A 16,529-nucleotide genomic window follows, 5' to 3' on the forward strand; every position below is an offset into this window, starting at 1 on the left:
CTGATTTAAGAGCCTTACTCTTTACAGGTCTGAGGGATTCAGCTGAGACAATCTGAGATACTTAGGCAAGTAATCAAACAAAGCAAAACCTGAAACACCGAAAAGGTGTAACTATAGTGCACCACTCCTCTCGATGGGAGGCATTCTAATCTTAAGTGGAATGGAGGCATGCATGGGGACAGCTGGATGGGAGAGAGGGAAGCATACTTGGGAGAACTCCAGGAAGGACTTGAGCGTATGAACTGGGAGAGCTCGAGAGCGAATGCATATATATGTAAACATGGGAGTTTTTGAAAAGGGTCGGTGGGAGGACCTCAGCTTGTCCGATCCATAGGACCACCCACCCCAGTTCTTCCGATGCCTGCTTCCTTCATCCCACTGGTCCAACTGTCTATTAATCTTTAACCATTACTTCTGTTGCTCCCTTCCCAGTTGCCACATCTTAACAAAGTTTGAAGGAAGAAGGGTTAAAAGGAAGTAAACACCCCCAGACCTACCCTCGACCCACCTTCTCCACTCTTACCCCAGTGCCTAATTTGAGCCGGTGGTTTCCGGTGCTCGGCAAAAGCACCTAATTGTCAACACTAGCACTTATGACATTCTGCCACATGGGGGCACTGTTTATATAATTTAGAGATGAGCACAACAGTTGTCAATTACTTTTAATGAGGCTAATACCTTTTACACAAGCCTTTCCCACAGCTTTGAGGGCCTGGACAGTCTGAACTGTCACAGTGTAGCTGTGTTGGTACTGTCATTGGCAGCGCTGGAAAGGGCATTGGGTGATGCAAGCTGCAGTGGTCTCCCGACCAGTGCCGTCTTAACGCATGGGCACGCTGGGCAGGTGCCCGGGGGCCCCACAAGCATGGGGGCCCTATGCAGACCAGAATTTAACACAAATTTTCCATTAAACATTTTTATCCCTGTGATTGGTTGTCTCGGCAGGGCCAAGTGCACTGCTTTGCAAGGGCCTATAATGCTTTTAAGACTGTCCTGCTCCCGACGAGGGCCCTAGCACTTATTCTTTTACAAATTAAGCGCTGTCTTACCCCATTACTACTGACATGGTTGAAAACCTGCCTAACGATGAATCACAAAGCATAAAAGATAGCTACAAAAACAAATACCACAACCACATTAGCCATAATAGCATTCAAACACAAATCCATGCACATGGCCTATTTATTTAATCATATGCCCTTACTGCCTGAGGGGCAAACGGTGAAAAGAACTTTCCGTCCAGTATCCCATCCCCATCTCCTTTTTTTAATATAAATCTCCATCTTTTGTGTAAATGAACCTGTAAATGAAATTAGGGAGCAAGCTCATACATTTCCTAAATCGAGGTACCAGGGCAAGGTGGCATGAAAGCTGAATGCTGGGCATTTCCGGTATTTTTCAATGTGGTCCTAAGAAATGGGCAAAGAATGGTCCAGGATATCAGGTTAGTGATAAAAAATGAAAATACATTTGGCTGTCTGTTAAAGTGCCACAAAAAAACAGAAAATAATGTTGACCACTGTATCAAGGCAACTACAAAGGAAAATGCCTGCACATTCCTTTTTTAACTAATATATTTTCAAAATGTGCTCATAAATTTGAGTGCTGTAAAAAATCCTGTATTTTCGACTGTATTCAAGAGGAGCATAAATGAGGGTTGTGGGAATCTAAATGTGCCTGCCCGGCTCTCTACCCAGGGGCGCTGAGGCTTAGCGGGTAGCGCGTTGAGGCTGCCTGCTGGTATTCATGCACCTTATGTGTGATTGCTGCCACCAGGCAGGGCAGATGTGCCTGAGGTCATTGCTGCAAGAGATTCTGCTTCAGCCACAGAAAGGGATATGGAAGCCTGCAGTGACATGATGCCAACAGGGACTAAACACTGAAAAACACTACCAGCAGCCAGCATGAACACCAATGTGATGGAAACTAGATCTCTGTGCCTTACCATCATGATCCCCAACCGGGGTGGGCGGACATCATGGTCTGTCCATGGAATTCATCTCTGCCTCCCAGACCCCTCAACTTCAGCACCACAACACGGTGCCCTTTGAATGTTTATGATCAACCAAACATCACCAGTCCTTGGGCAGTTGTGGAATTATAGGGTCCATTATAGGAACTAGCTAAAACGAGGGACCAAGTCATGCCCTATGGTACTGCCTTGAGTCGTGCCTTCCGCACAATTTCAATATCCCGTAAGCTGTAGAACATAGCAGGGGCGTTCCACCCGTTATTACTTCAAAGTAAATGAGCTTGGATACCTGTACATTGGAATAAGAAATGGATTCCTTTAGGTACCAGTAACTCAGGACTGACTCTGAGTAGGTCTGTGATTTGCTAGCGTGCACCAGTTAGACTCTGAACTAAGCAATCAAACATGTTACTAGATGCTAAATGGAAACAGTAGAATAATAGATATTTTGTGCTACCTAGAATTGACAGTTTTATCTCATGGATGTCTGACAATACTTCAGTCATGCTTTTACAAAAGTTTAACACGTCAACAGAATGGGTGAATGCTTGGAGGAAGTCCAATTTGCTCACGGCATGGCCAGAAAGTACGCCCAGTAGTCGGACAAGTACATTTAACCATCTGGCAGTGTTAAACATTGGTCTGCTACATTAACTTGTCCTCCAAGATCAGAATGTGGCTTCTGGGAGATGGGACGATACTGCAAGTAGCTTACTCAGTTGAGCGCATTGGCCACGATCCAGCCTTCGATAGCTCTGGGCGGTAGTGTGAGACAGAGAGACTCTCTCTGTGCCTCCATTACATGTTCTTGGCTTCAATTTACAGCAGACACTAGCATATGCTGCTGCCGCCATCACCGTGGACCCGGCGTCACCAGGGTGCCGTTTGTTACCCGGTGATGGGCGCCCAACAGATGGACCTTATTGTAATTAGAGAGAGAGTACTCCAACAGATCGCAGTGTCTGAGGATGCTGAGGCGGGCGAGACAAGTAATGGAGTGTTATCCTACGCAGCAAGTCATCAATGGATGCTTTCATCAGATGCGCTCACTAGCCAATGAGAGACAACATCAGTAAGTCATTTCCTGGCACCTTTCCACAGAAATCCTGGTTCAAGCTAAGTCAATAGTATCCAGTAAAAGGGTCCAAGTCAATATCCGAATTATAAGGATAAAATAAAAAAATAAAAATATTAAAAACTGGAAACCTTAGTAAAATACAACATTAAGATTGTTTTCTTATTAACAGAACATGTAAAAGTTAAATTTACCTACAACACAATATTTAATCCAATACAGGATCATAACACGTTAAAAATTCACAAAAATGAGATTTACTATACTTATGTGTTTACTATGGTTTTTCTTTTTTATTCATAAAGGCAACGCACTGCTTCACATTGCAGTTTAGAGCAAGCGTTTACTCATGGAAGGGCTGAGTCACAAAGAAAGATTTGACAGTTAGAAATTAGCGTTTTGATTTTTTCCTCCTACGATTTGTGTAAATTTCGACCTTTTAGGAGATGCAGAAGGATGGCCAGGAATATGAATTGAAATTTTTGCAAAACACAAATTTGCATGTGTGCTCCAACTACTTTACATTTACTCTTAAAGACTTTCTTTAACCAGGCAATCTGCAAGAACATTAGTGTTTTATTTTTTTTTACTCTGGAAAACATTCTCGAATGGGGATTTTGGATTTTTGACCATAGATCCAAATTTCTTTGTACTGAAGTGACATGTGCCAGAGTGAAAAAGTTATGCGGTAAGCTGGGAAAATGGCTCACCATAGAAGACACCATACCAGCTTTTCTTGTCAAGATTATTTGATGGATTTATAATTTCATCATTATTTCCAAGGGGCTTTAACTATTTCCTCCATTTTTAAATACATTTCAACATGATATTTTAATAAATAGTATTTTAAGTTTCATCATCTCATTTATTGTGGAGACCTTAACTTCCATAATTTTTTCATTATTTCCAAACCAATTTTATTATTACTTCATTTTTAGGTCTCGCCTGACCCAGCGCATGCGCTGGTCTGGCGAGACTTATTGAGAGGGCTCCAAAAAGTGCTACCAGGCCAGCCTAGAGCTACAGTGCATGTGCGCGGGCGCGCGCGCCGCGCTTGAAGCGATTACTTTCACTTTCGCGGCCGCTTTGATGTTTGATCGCGATCGCGATCACTTTCGCGGCCGCTTGTTTCTTTCTCTCGCCACCTCTAATTTCCCCTCCGTTTAGCACCACCCCTTACCCTTACCTCTGGCAAGGCAAAACTGGTCATTAAAGAAAGTAAAGAAACTAGGCCCGTATTGTCTGGTTTGCTAGTAAAAAAGAAACAGTTACTAGTTGGCTGAAGTGGACACTACTAAACCCATGTGCCCCGATATCACTGCACTCACTGCACTTACTGTAGCTGCACCCTTTCCTCCTTTAATTTCTTGCCAAGTTCAGAGTCAACGAGAAGATGTATGTAGCGCACTGTGAGGGCTGCATGGCCTCTAGTTGCTATTCATCCTCTCTCTACCACTTAAGTCCCGGTCCCGTCCACCTTCCCCTCTCTCCCACCCTCCTCCCAGACACAGACAGTGACCTGGCCCTGCCGCCCTGTAATCTCCTGGGCGGTTGTTGATCCCATCACACTCCCGGCCCCGGGCTGTGATCGTCTGCACACTCCGGGCTCCTGGCAACCACAAGCTACTTTTTACAGCTCACAAGTGAACTTTGTCCACACGCACAGTGTGACTCGCTGAGGCACGGAATTACCCATGCCGTTCAGATACTTTAATGTATTCACATTTCACACTCACTCCATAGATCTGCATTCGAGCATGCACCAGGCTCAGGTGCACTCCACTAATACCTGTATGCGAAAGCACCACAGAAGCGAACTCATGCGCTCATCAGTCTTGCACGTGAAATGAAATCATATTAGACAGGCACATTGTGTGCACCTCAGACAGACTTGGTCACATGCTTAATGAACAACAAGGCTACACTTGAGTGCACACCTTATTTTCTCGCGTGCACAAAGCCAGGCGTAGCTTCAAAAACACTCAGTGAAAGTGTCTGCGTGACACGCAAATACATGTGCATAGAGTTTCATCTACTTTTCTACACAGACGGGCATGCAATGCGCCCGGCTCCGGATTATTTATGAGCCATGCCAGGGCTCTGCTGCATCCTGCCTGCACAGGACATCCGTCTAGGTGTAGTGCTAGCTTCAGCACAGTGCGGGAAGTGGACTTCAGGTAACATCTCTTAATGAAGCAGTGTATGTACAACATTGGGACATCTGGACAACCTGGTGCTCATAATGGGGGAATCTGTAGAATACATAAAAAACCATATATAACTTTGGCACTCCCTAGCTCCACTCACCGCCTGCAGGGTCCGGACTCTCGAAGAGAGTTACCTGGCTCTGGATCAGCTCCCATTGGCACTCGGTTCTTGATTGGCTCCCACTAGCACCTGGTTCGCTAGCGCTTAATCTCAGAATCCACGCTGAGAGTGCCATCCCAGGCAGGAGTCATCACCACTGTGACGCAATCTGCACAGGCTCCCAAACTTCTGACCCCTAGGCCAACCCAGACGCTGCTGTCATGCTGGTAATGACATTACCATAAATTATAGTCTCTACGGTGTGTGCATTAAGTTTACATTCCCTCTCCCACCTCTGAGAGGGATGTGATGGCTCTCCTCATGCTGCGGACGAGTGTGTCATTTTCAATCCAGAGCTAAACTTTTTTTATATTATATCTTTTTTTAATGAGGTCACTCAATTAAACATAATCTCATCTTCATTATAGACAGGGTAACAAAAATTCGTATAACACCGTTATTATAACTTCGCAACATGCTGCACACAAGCTACACAACTCTACCACATAGCTTAAACACATTAGCAAAGTCGATAGCTCTGACTAAACACTTACAATATGCCAAAAGCGAGACCTATTGGCTTTGCCAATGCTTGTTAAATCTTGTTTCTTGACGGGAATATTTTAGCATCGATCCAATGATCAATTTACTATAAGTTTTGCAGCAATAACAAGGGCAAGTCCCTACCAAGAGATTTCGTCTAGGATCCAGGCGAGACACAGGTTTTTTGATATTGGACTACATCTGATGAAAAAACAGCCAGGGAAACCAATGGTTCAATACTGGCTGCCAGTGGGAAAGAGGGTCACTTTTAAGGCATTGTGCTATGGCCATCGCATCCTCAAGAAGTGCGGCCCCAAATATCTTCATTCTCTCCTAGTGGAATACACGCCTGGTCGGAATCTGCGGTCCTCAGGGAAAGCCTTGGTGAAGATACCAAGGATACACAAAGCCAGACTAGGAGCCCGCTCCTTCAGGTACCTGGCGGCAAAAACTTGGAACACTCTGCCGATAGCTCTAAGAACAGAGACATCCGAAAAAAAATTCCGTAAACAACTAAAAACCTGGCTGTACAGCAGGACGGAAATCTCATAGATGTCTAGCCAGCGCCTCTCCATTTTTTAACAGCTCTCCCTCTCCTATGTCTCAGCGCGGGGACACACCGTTGGGTGTAACCAAGCGCTCTATAAATGGAATAAACTAAACTAAACATATGCTAATAGAAATTATTAAACAACATTAGCTTCAATATTCAGTTCCAGTATCTAACTGGAATCAACTAGAAAGACCTTCATAACTAATAAAAAAAAATAAAAAAATCTGCAGGTGTATCCAGGACCACCGCCTAAAAAAGCTCGACTGGAATTCCGATAGTTACTGGAGGGAAACAGGGCATTCTGAGAAAGCAGCATCAAAATAGACACACAACAGGGAGCCACAGAACCATAGGAGTTCAGCTGAGGACAGGAAACTCTCCGAACGATTCATCAGTGAAGGCTGTGGACCAATGAATCAATGACTAGGCACTGGAGCCTTCTTAGACCCTGGGCCTGGTAGTTAAGGTCTGATGGTTAGGAGGTTTTGAATCTTGAACAGTTACTTGGTTTCCAATTACACCGCAATGGTATGCCCATCAGTAGCAATAAAGGCGACTATAGGTCTGAGCCGTTGACTGAGATTGCACATTATGCCCAGTCTCAATGGTTCTTTTATTGGATAAGGTCCTTAAGATGGTGGTTTTTAATGAGCGCTAATGGGAAGGAGCTTCATTATATGTCATTATTACATCTGGCTTCATTAAGGGTAGGTAAAGAACTATATCATTCAGTTGCAACCTGTTATCAATTTCATGGAATTCAAATTATTGAATAGCTGTTGGGGAAGAAACATTGAAGGAAGTAAGATTTTGATGGTGTTTTTCGGATTGCGATATGACTTCAAGTAACACTTTTTGACAGGTTTAACCACTGGAAGCAAAGTAAACATGTTTTAACTTAGTTTAATTAAAAATCAGCTCCACTGCTGATTCTGGTAAATGAACAGGGATGGAGAGTGAAGCCTTTTGGTTGCGAAGAAGAAATGATGCTCTACTCTGTGTACCAGGCTACGAAGCTGTGCCTGTGCGGCATATTAGGGATAAGTTGTTTATGATTCGTCCTTGTGTTGGGAAATCAGCAGCTTTTGAGAGGACTGACCGCAAGGTGCTACTGTGATGCCAGACGGCTCTCTATGGGAATAGTAGAGTGGCTGTAGAGGCGCTGTTTTAGACTTTTCGCTCATTCACCAAGGACCATTCAGTGGTCACATGTGGACCCACTTCCTTTTGGTATTCTCATGGGTATGTGAGCTCCTTCCTACTTGCACGTGTGTCAGGCTGCTATCGGATAACACTCAAACTCATCATCTATAGTGTGAATAATAAACAGATCTAATTTTAATTCTAGGGAAACCAAAGGACATCACTCAAACGTATGGTCTGGCGTGTAGTTGACAAACCGATCGATATCTCATTCGAGGGCAGCCATTTATGTGCCACCAATTTACAGATCTCTGCTCCATTATAGGGCCGCCATGGGATGCCATTTGAATGCAAGGTCTGGCACACTGATCCCATACAAGCCTCTGTTTCATTCCAGGGTGAGCATGGGATGTCACTTCAACGCAAGGTCTGGAGCGCTGATAACATTCTAATTTAATTCTCATTCCAGTGCGACCCAAAGACCGCTTGATGAGGAAAAGGGCCACGAGGATAGAAGACAACTGAAATAGGGCAGCTACGAAGAGAATTTTAATCAGTTTGATGCAAGTCAGCCTGACTCCAATGGAGTGTGTAGTGCACCTGCAGTACGTTACTGCGCTTGCAGTCCCAGAAGGGTCCAGGATTGCTTCGCTTGCAGTACTGGATCCTGTGAAAGTAGGTTTTGACCTTGATCTTGACCTTGACCACATCACCAAGTCAGTTCTGGTGGCTGCTTTCTACAACTTCCAAATGACACATGATGGTGGCGGTGGACTGGTCCTTATTCTTTGGAGCTTTCCGAAGCCTCTGTCATGGCATGACCTGACCTGCATCATCTCATAATTATAGAAGGAAAGGACCAAGAACTTCTACTGCTGTTCTCCTTTCAGACGGTTATGGTGTCCATTCTCCCCATTGTTGCTCTTCTAAAAGACAAGCAAAGAGATCATCTCATATGCCCACATTAGTTAATGTTTATGTAACCCCACTAGCATACCTCATTAATTATTTTCTTGTTTCCATCCTACACATCCGTGGATGATACTCGGTTTGTCATTTGCCTAGCTGTTTAATGCTCAGAGTATGTATCAGGCATAGCTTGGTCCAATTCTTGGTGGCCCAGTGGTAAGGGTGCCAACCCAGTGCCACCTGCACTAGATTGGCTTCATCATAGACAATATTGTTCATGTGGAGCCCTGAATTTCTAAATCTTCCCTATGATATCTTCGAATCTCCGCACAACTGACATGAAAGCAGCGGTCGCCTCTTGTTTGGACCACGGAAACTCAGAGGCCTTGGGCCTCATCAAGCAGGTTTTGGCCAAACTTGAAATCTACAAAGATGTGGTGGCCTGCATTAGTAGGTGCAATGTGGATTGTTACACTCACAATACTACGATTAGTCCTGTGTGTTATTACTCTTCTGTTAAAGCGTTCCGGTATGAAAAACATTGTGTACATTTCAAGTAGTGGTGTTTACTTCACGTACTTTTTTGGGATCCAGAATTACTATGTGGTCTGAAAATTAACATTTCCAGGCTCTCTATATTTATCTTTTGTACTCGTGGCCCTGATGGCTGTGGGGTGCCCTATTGTTTGGTACCGTTTTGGCTTTTAGGCAACGTTTGTTCTCATACAATGCATGTCTTCATACAAAAAACACAAAAACAACAGTTGATGGACAGAATGCAGAACAATGTCATACATTCACCCCAGTACAGAGATCTGGGCCTAAATCCATCGTTTTTAACCCAGATCTCTTGACTGGGGGTGAATGTTTTGATTTGTTCTGCATTCCGTCCATCAATAGTTCTTTTTTCATACAAAAAACATTCACAAACAAATTAATCATTGGTAAAGCCAAGCCCTGACCTACTGCTATGCCAGCATTTATTTTAATTGAAGCTGCAGCTTTAGGTAGGCATAGATTAAGACATATGTAAACCGACAAGCAAAAGGCACATCCAATAATGCCCATAATGTTACGAGTGAAAATGGCGGCAAAAGCTGATATTGTTTTAACCTCTCGGTTTACAAGAAGTTGTACTCAAAAACTCATTTAAGGAGTAATGCTACCATTCAAGTTGTATTGGTCATGTCCACCCAATGCAGACAATACCCAATTCACAAAAAAAATTACCACATTCAAGGCATAGATGCATGATTAGGGGTCACATGAAGTAACGTCTTTTTGAGATTTACAATTACCACAAAAGTTACATATTGAATTCCAAAAAACAGTAGCTCTTTGTGCATACATCTAAGATTCAAGTGCTAAATATTCCAAGGGTGGAACAGCTGACGCTTGTCAGAGAGAGCAAAAATACTTTCCATGTGGACAAATCACTTTTCTACACCACCTTAATTCTAAAATGTTGGTGATTTTTTTCACACCTAATTTTCTCATGTAGTCAAGCATTTTTATTAGGGGTGGGCGTAAGTGGCATAATTCTCTCCAGGATAATTACTCACAATCACCACAAAATTACTCGTAATTACATGAGAAGAGTAATCCAGCATTTCGCGCTATTTTCTTAGTGCGAAAGGCACTCCTGCATCCAAAATGCACTACGAAAACAGCAATAAATGCTACAGACACGAAGGGAAGTAGCCAACAACCTCTGGCTCTCTCTTAGTTGATTGTTCCTGTGCTTCTGCAGTAGGGGTTTTGCCCCAAATTACTCTTAATTACTCAGGTTGTCTCATTTACGCAATTTCTGTACTTTCACATCACAAGAGTAATACGTACTTACTGAAATTACTCCAATTACTGTGACAAAATTAAAATTCTGTCCACACCTACTAGTAATAATAAGTGTGCATATTTGATGAGGGAAAAAAAATATTTAAAATGTTTATGAATGCCCTCCAAATTTAGTGATTTTCATCACTTTCTAAATGGCCTCCACTCTGCCCTCTTATTGCTGTGTAAAATCTGACAACTTGTAGTCTTACAGTGGTTGTTACTTGCATCTGTCTTAGTTGGTAGATCATGATTCTGTTCATTTTATTTGATGTCATTTGAGATCCTTGTGCTGGATCAGGGTACATCATTTGCACTGGAAGATAAGATTTTCTGTGCAAATAAATGAAGGCTACATGGGGGCGGCAAGGTTTTTTTGAGTCAAGTCTTAAAAACAACACTGTTCATTTTAACTTCTAGGTTTGTAGTTTTAAAGAAAAATATTTCTATGTTCATAACTTGGGCGTAAAAGTAGGTACTTTTTATGCATTCTACAAATATATTTAAAGGGAGTTTGATGTTATCGTACCACTGGCATAAATTGAGGTTTGTCTACGCTCGCCTAGTTTTGTGTTTCTGCTTCCCTAGGAGTAAATAACTACATTTGCTCCTTATTTATTGGTGTTTTTCTCAGTGTGCTTGTGTGAGTGTTTGTCTGTGATCGTGACTATATTAAAATGTTGTCCCTGCGCTTCACATTTCCTTCCTTTCAGTGGATGGAGCGAATTCATTCAGCGACACATTACGCTCGATCCGCTAGGCCTCAAGCAGGAAATGGAAAGACGCGGAATCGTTGTTTTCCAGTAAATTTAATTTTGCTGCATACAACCATGTCAGCTTTGTAAAGTTCTTCCAGAGTCTGGAAGCGGACACTGGCAGATGATGGAATCGCGCCCTGATTGGACGGCTGGAAAATCCCGCGAGCCCGCTCATGAGCCCGTTTTGTGTAATCCCTACTGCATGGAGCGGAACGGAAGATCCGGATACTTCGCTGTGCTTGTAGATCATTCCCACCCAGGAGAAGGACCTTTGCATTCCAACAAGCTCCAACGTTTGATGACACATCCATTTAACACCATGCCTCAACAGCTATCAAAGATTTCAAATACATTTTTTAATTGGAATACATTGCTATCACAGTGCACTATAGGACTATAGAAGCCTATAGGACAAGAAGCCTATGGGACAGCATTTCCAATTATGCAAATTCTGCTATTTGTTTCCCAAGCCTAAATCATGCCTATACTGTGTAAGGAATTTCAGTGCTCCTGGTAAAATAGCATTTTAACATTAAAGAGCTCCTTTTAGCCTCCAAAAATGTTATTTTGGGGACCTTTTGAAGCATTTTACTGCTCCTTTGCCTTATGGAAGTACTGATCTTGTATTTATACCTGACAAAACCTGAAATGAACTCTCAGATGGCGAGCACATGATTCTCGAAAGAAAGAAGGCTTTCAGAGACATGTGTTGAATGTACATACTGTACATAGTCCATGCATACATTAGGCACACACCACTGAGCTGGGTAGCAACAAACACCTGTTAGTCTGCGCCAAGATGAGGCAAGGAGGGACGTGAGGTTCACAAATACAAGTTGTTATCCTTTATTATTGGGTGGGTAAAAGTGTGTCCCCAGGGAAGTATCCGAACAAGCACTGCCAAAGGCAAAGGTGTGCGCCGGCAAGGTGAGTAAATGGTTTAGACATTATCTACCTGCACTTACCTGAGCACCTACGTCATATACAAACGGACCTGGCGTAAGCAGTGCAGAAAGTGCCGAGAGTGCGCCAGAGCATGTAGTACTTACACGGACATTATGACAATGAAATGAAAGGAATTGATATGGTCAGAAGAAAGAAACGTAATTTGAAAATAGTTTTGCAGTGGCGTATTTATTAGAGCGCTAAACGCACACCCATCTTTAAAAGTCGCTGCTCGAGCTGCCTGCCAACAAACACCTTCAACAGAGTGTCTACCATTGATGTAGGAGTCCGAACACGTATGCGCCTGAAATTCAAGACACAGAAGAAACACCAAGGGGTCAAATACCACTAACTTTAGCATGTGCAAAAACATAATGATGTGACCCCGACAGTCCTAAAGGCGATCCTGCCTCTTAGCCGGCAGAGCTGTGACGTGTTTTGCTTTGATTCACGAAAAGAGCATTAATCAGTCACAAAACATGCGAGTTGCAGCTGAGGATCACGTCAGTGTCAACATCCCTTGACGTTATAGCTGGTAAGTAAAACTGCAGGCCTGGTGAGTGTGCTTCTACAGGAGGAAGTGCACCCCAACTTCACTTATTCAGGATATTTCAAGTCACCGAGAGGCTCCAGTCATATGCCGATCAAACATGATCTTCGAAACATTCATGCCAACCACTCTGAAAGCAATGCCATTTGTTCACCAAGAGGCAAGTGATTTGCAAGGTGCACCTTGTGTGTAGCCTTGGTTGTTCTATAATTGCAACATTATAGTGTATTATGTAAAACACAAGATAATGTATTGTACAGCATGCATCCTGAACTCATATATTTTAAGGGGCTCTCATATGTAGTCATGAAGAAATAGGCGGCAAAGTAAAATTAACCAATTGCCGAGGATCACACAATTTCGTCAAGTGGGGAAGTCAGGACTTATGCCCGGTTTTCTGGCTTGACACTTTGCAATTCAGCCACGAGATGAGTATCTCTTTCCCTCTGACATTTTCCATTAGAAGTTAATGCTTTGATTTTAATTCTTGAAACATGAGAAAAGAGCGTTGGCGGCCGACAGAAGATATGTGAAGGCTCGGTTTGTTGTCCACACTATGCATCTGCTTACCATCCCCGTACGCCCACCTTTCATCACCCCGACCCTAGCATTGCTGGCATGGGTGCGGCCCTGTGGCATGCTACAGACAGTACTTTGTGACCCTCGGAGAAATGTTTGCGAGTACCAATGTGTTAAAAGGAACAGCGATCGTGATCCTAATAATGCACACCATAGTTTGAAACCCTTATTAATCAGGTGAGCTGAGGTTTGTTCATTGGGTGTGTGCCGCAGAGGTGCATCTCTGCCTCAGGGTACTGAAGAGAATGCAGAGGAGGCCCCCCTTAGAACTAAGGGGAATCCCTCTGCGCCCTGCCGCGAGATGCTAAGAACTTCCTTCATCTTTGGGATCGAAAGTTTCTCAAAAGAAACATTCTGAGTCTCTTCAAAATTCATCCAGAATACAATATTTCTTTAATTTGGCAAATGAGTACTTGTTATTGTATATATCTATCTGCATTTGGTATGGTGTTGTTCTGAATATTCCATATGTTGGTTGTGCACGCTTACCATCCAATGTATAATTGCCCCAATGCCTTTCGGATACGCGAAGGGTCCTTCATCAGGGCATATCTCAGATCAGGGGCAACATTCTGGTACTGGTGTGCGGAAGAAGGGCCAGGGTTTGGAAACTGTAAATAAAAGCTACTTAATTTGGCTAAGGTTCAGAACCCGTGCCATAATGACATTGGCACACTAAGACATGGCACTAAAGCGCCAAGAGACGCTTTTGTAGTAAGTGCTATACAAATGTGTTCAATTAAGGAAACATACGCTGTAAAGAGGCATAGTTAGGACCACAGGCGGAAACCTATTCAGCTTCTGTAGGCTGCACTGTGGGACAGAGCCCAACAGGCCTGTTTCTCAACTCCTAGCTTGTCTGCGTGTGTTAATGTACTTGTGATCTTTGCGTTATGTGCCTGAAACAATGCACTACACAGAAGCCAAACCCATTGACTTTCCCAATGCTTGTTTCTCATTACTACAATTTTAGTCTGTCATATCCCGAGTTAGTAGGATATCACGTAGGCTCGCTGTTGCCTGCGCATGCGTTTTCTGGCGGTTACGCACCCTGGCGCGAGCTTGTACTGCGTCAGAGTGAGCTAAATAGATACTTCAATCATTCCATCGATGCAACCGCGTCGCAACAGCCTTCTGCTTCTGCACATACACTGCATTAGAAGAGGAAATGTCCCCGAGGAGGCGTGGCGGGTTCCACCAGAACAGGCAGCCTTGATCAGACCAGTAAACTGAGGGATGCAGGCGGTCGAGATGACTAAGTGCCTGGTACTAGCAAACAGGCAAACTAAGTGAATGCCACGTACTGTACATGATGTTCCTTCTTCCAGAGGGACGAAAACCTGGGTGCAGACACCTTCGACGACAGAGGGGAGCTTTTTTTACTTTTAAAAAAAGTTTAAAGTGCTTTATTGAACTTATATGGAGAGACAAATATAAAGTAAACACAATATTCAAAACAGTACAATTCAAGCACGGTGAATAAAATAAATATATGCAAGCTTAATAGTTCAATGTACCCGAGCTCGACTTCAAAAATATAAACTATTTACAAAACAATATGCATTTTTAGAAGATTTTGTAAGAGAAGAGTAGAGGGAGAAGGAAAAAGAAAGAGAAAAGGAGAAGAGAGGAAAAGAGGAAAAGGAAATAATAAGCAATAACAGCGTTGCAATAATAACCATGTTAACTTATTTACCGACATTAATGGAGGTTTATAACTAGTGGATTTGGATAGAACAGCTTGTCTAGATAGGAATCGTGAGTGGCAACCATAATATATCTTTTTTAATCTTTTTTAATCAGTAGAGGAGTGGAAGTGGCATAAGAGCGATCCAATCTGTGATGATGACACAAAAGATTTTGCCAGGCAATAAAAGTAATTTTAGTGGCATCTTTCCAATGTGTTGTGATAGTCTGCAGGGCAATAGCTATAGCCAAATCAATAAACTTTCCTATAATCCCTTGAACGCCACAGGGAGGAAGAGCTGCCTAAAAAAAATATGCAAAATATCAAGAGAGAACGACGTGGACAGAGCAGAGGGGAGCTTTCTCAAACATGTCTGACCAGCAAATCCAAGCTACCGAAAGAACACATCACATTACACGTAGGAGTCCAGGAGAAGCTATGCAATGCTTGTCAAGGGCTCAAACTTTCATATTTATGTAAAAGTGAGTCTGGACCGATCGCCTCCAAACTGTGGAATGTTACAATTGTTTCCTCTTGTACATTAAAAGTATTTTAAATAAAGAAACAAATCTTAATGAGTTAAAAAGAGGTGGTGAGAGAGTCAAAGTGAGCATGTTTTAGGTAGGGGTGGGTGGAATTTGCGTAATCGCGTTACGCAAATCTCCGCGAAACGGTAAAAAATCTCCGCGAACATGCAGAAATTCCGCAAACACGCGGAATTGCTTGTTCGCGATGCTTTTTTCCTGTTCACAGTTGCTGTTTGCGTGCTCGGGGAGAAATATCTTGCGAACACGCATTTTGAGAACGCGAACAAGAAAAAATTTCGCGAAGTCGCGGAAAGCAGAATTTTTGGGCAATTTTGCGTTCTCCGCGGAACGCAAAATTACCGAAATTCCGCAAAATTCCGCGAGCGGAACGGAATTTGCCGCCCAGGCCTAGTTTTAGGTGACATGCTGCGGAAAATTTCTATTTGCCACTCAATGAGGTAGTTACTGTTTAGTTCAATAAAACTGGATGGACTCAGTGTGTCACACCACTGAACCTACTGAGTTTCCAAGCAGGAATGACAAGGATTTTCAGCACTTCTAGCAAAATGTTGTCTCCGAGCACTCCCAAAATACTGTCTAAAAGCCCATTTACCTCGCCTCATAGAATCCCTGTCTCCAGGGAGGGTCAAAGCAATGTATCCGTGATGGATAATCCCACTGAAGTCAGCGAAGAACTACTTTTTAAACCCCATTAAAGGACGTATGAAGAAAATTGAAATATTTGGCATGTTCGGGTACTGAAAACATCTCGAAGGCAGTGGTACACAGTTGTTGTTAAACTTTATTCGGCAAGAATGCCATAAAAGCCAAAAACCAGGATACAATAAAACAGGATAAAAGAATGCATAGTCAGACTATTGTGCACACAGTAAAAACACAGAAAATATTGATCACATATAAAAGTCATTAAAAGTGCAAAATGACGATCAGCGAAGCACAACACATCAACAACTTGTTCAGGCATGATTCCTAAAGTGCAGGTTCCACTAGTTTAATAACGTTCGATCAAAAGCAAGAAATGTTGACGTCCGAGTGGGAGAAAAAGGGTACTGGCCATATATCCCTCATGTAGGCCATAGAGGGCAGCATGAAAGGCAACATTTAATGTGCATAGTGCAATAATAAAA

The 16,529-nt window shown here is 43.0% G+C and overlaps 1 protein-coding gene across 1 annotated transcript in view; it reads right to left on the reverse strand.

Moving 5' to 3' along the window:
* ARHGEF9 (Cdc42 guanine nucleotide exchange factor 9) overlaps positions 1–16,529 on the reverse strand; it is a 1,163,048-nt gene that overhangs the window by 172,094 nt on the left and 974,425 nt on the right. The window lies entirely within an intron of this gene.

This window comes from Triturus cristatus, chromosome 5_2 (genome assembly GCF_964204655.1).
Source record: "Triturus cristatus chromosome 5_2, aTriCri1.1, whole genome shotgun sequence".
Taxonomy (NCBI): domain Eukaryota; kingdom Metazoa; phylum Chordata; class Amphibia; order Caudata; family Salamandridae; genus Triturus; species Triturus cristatus.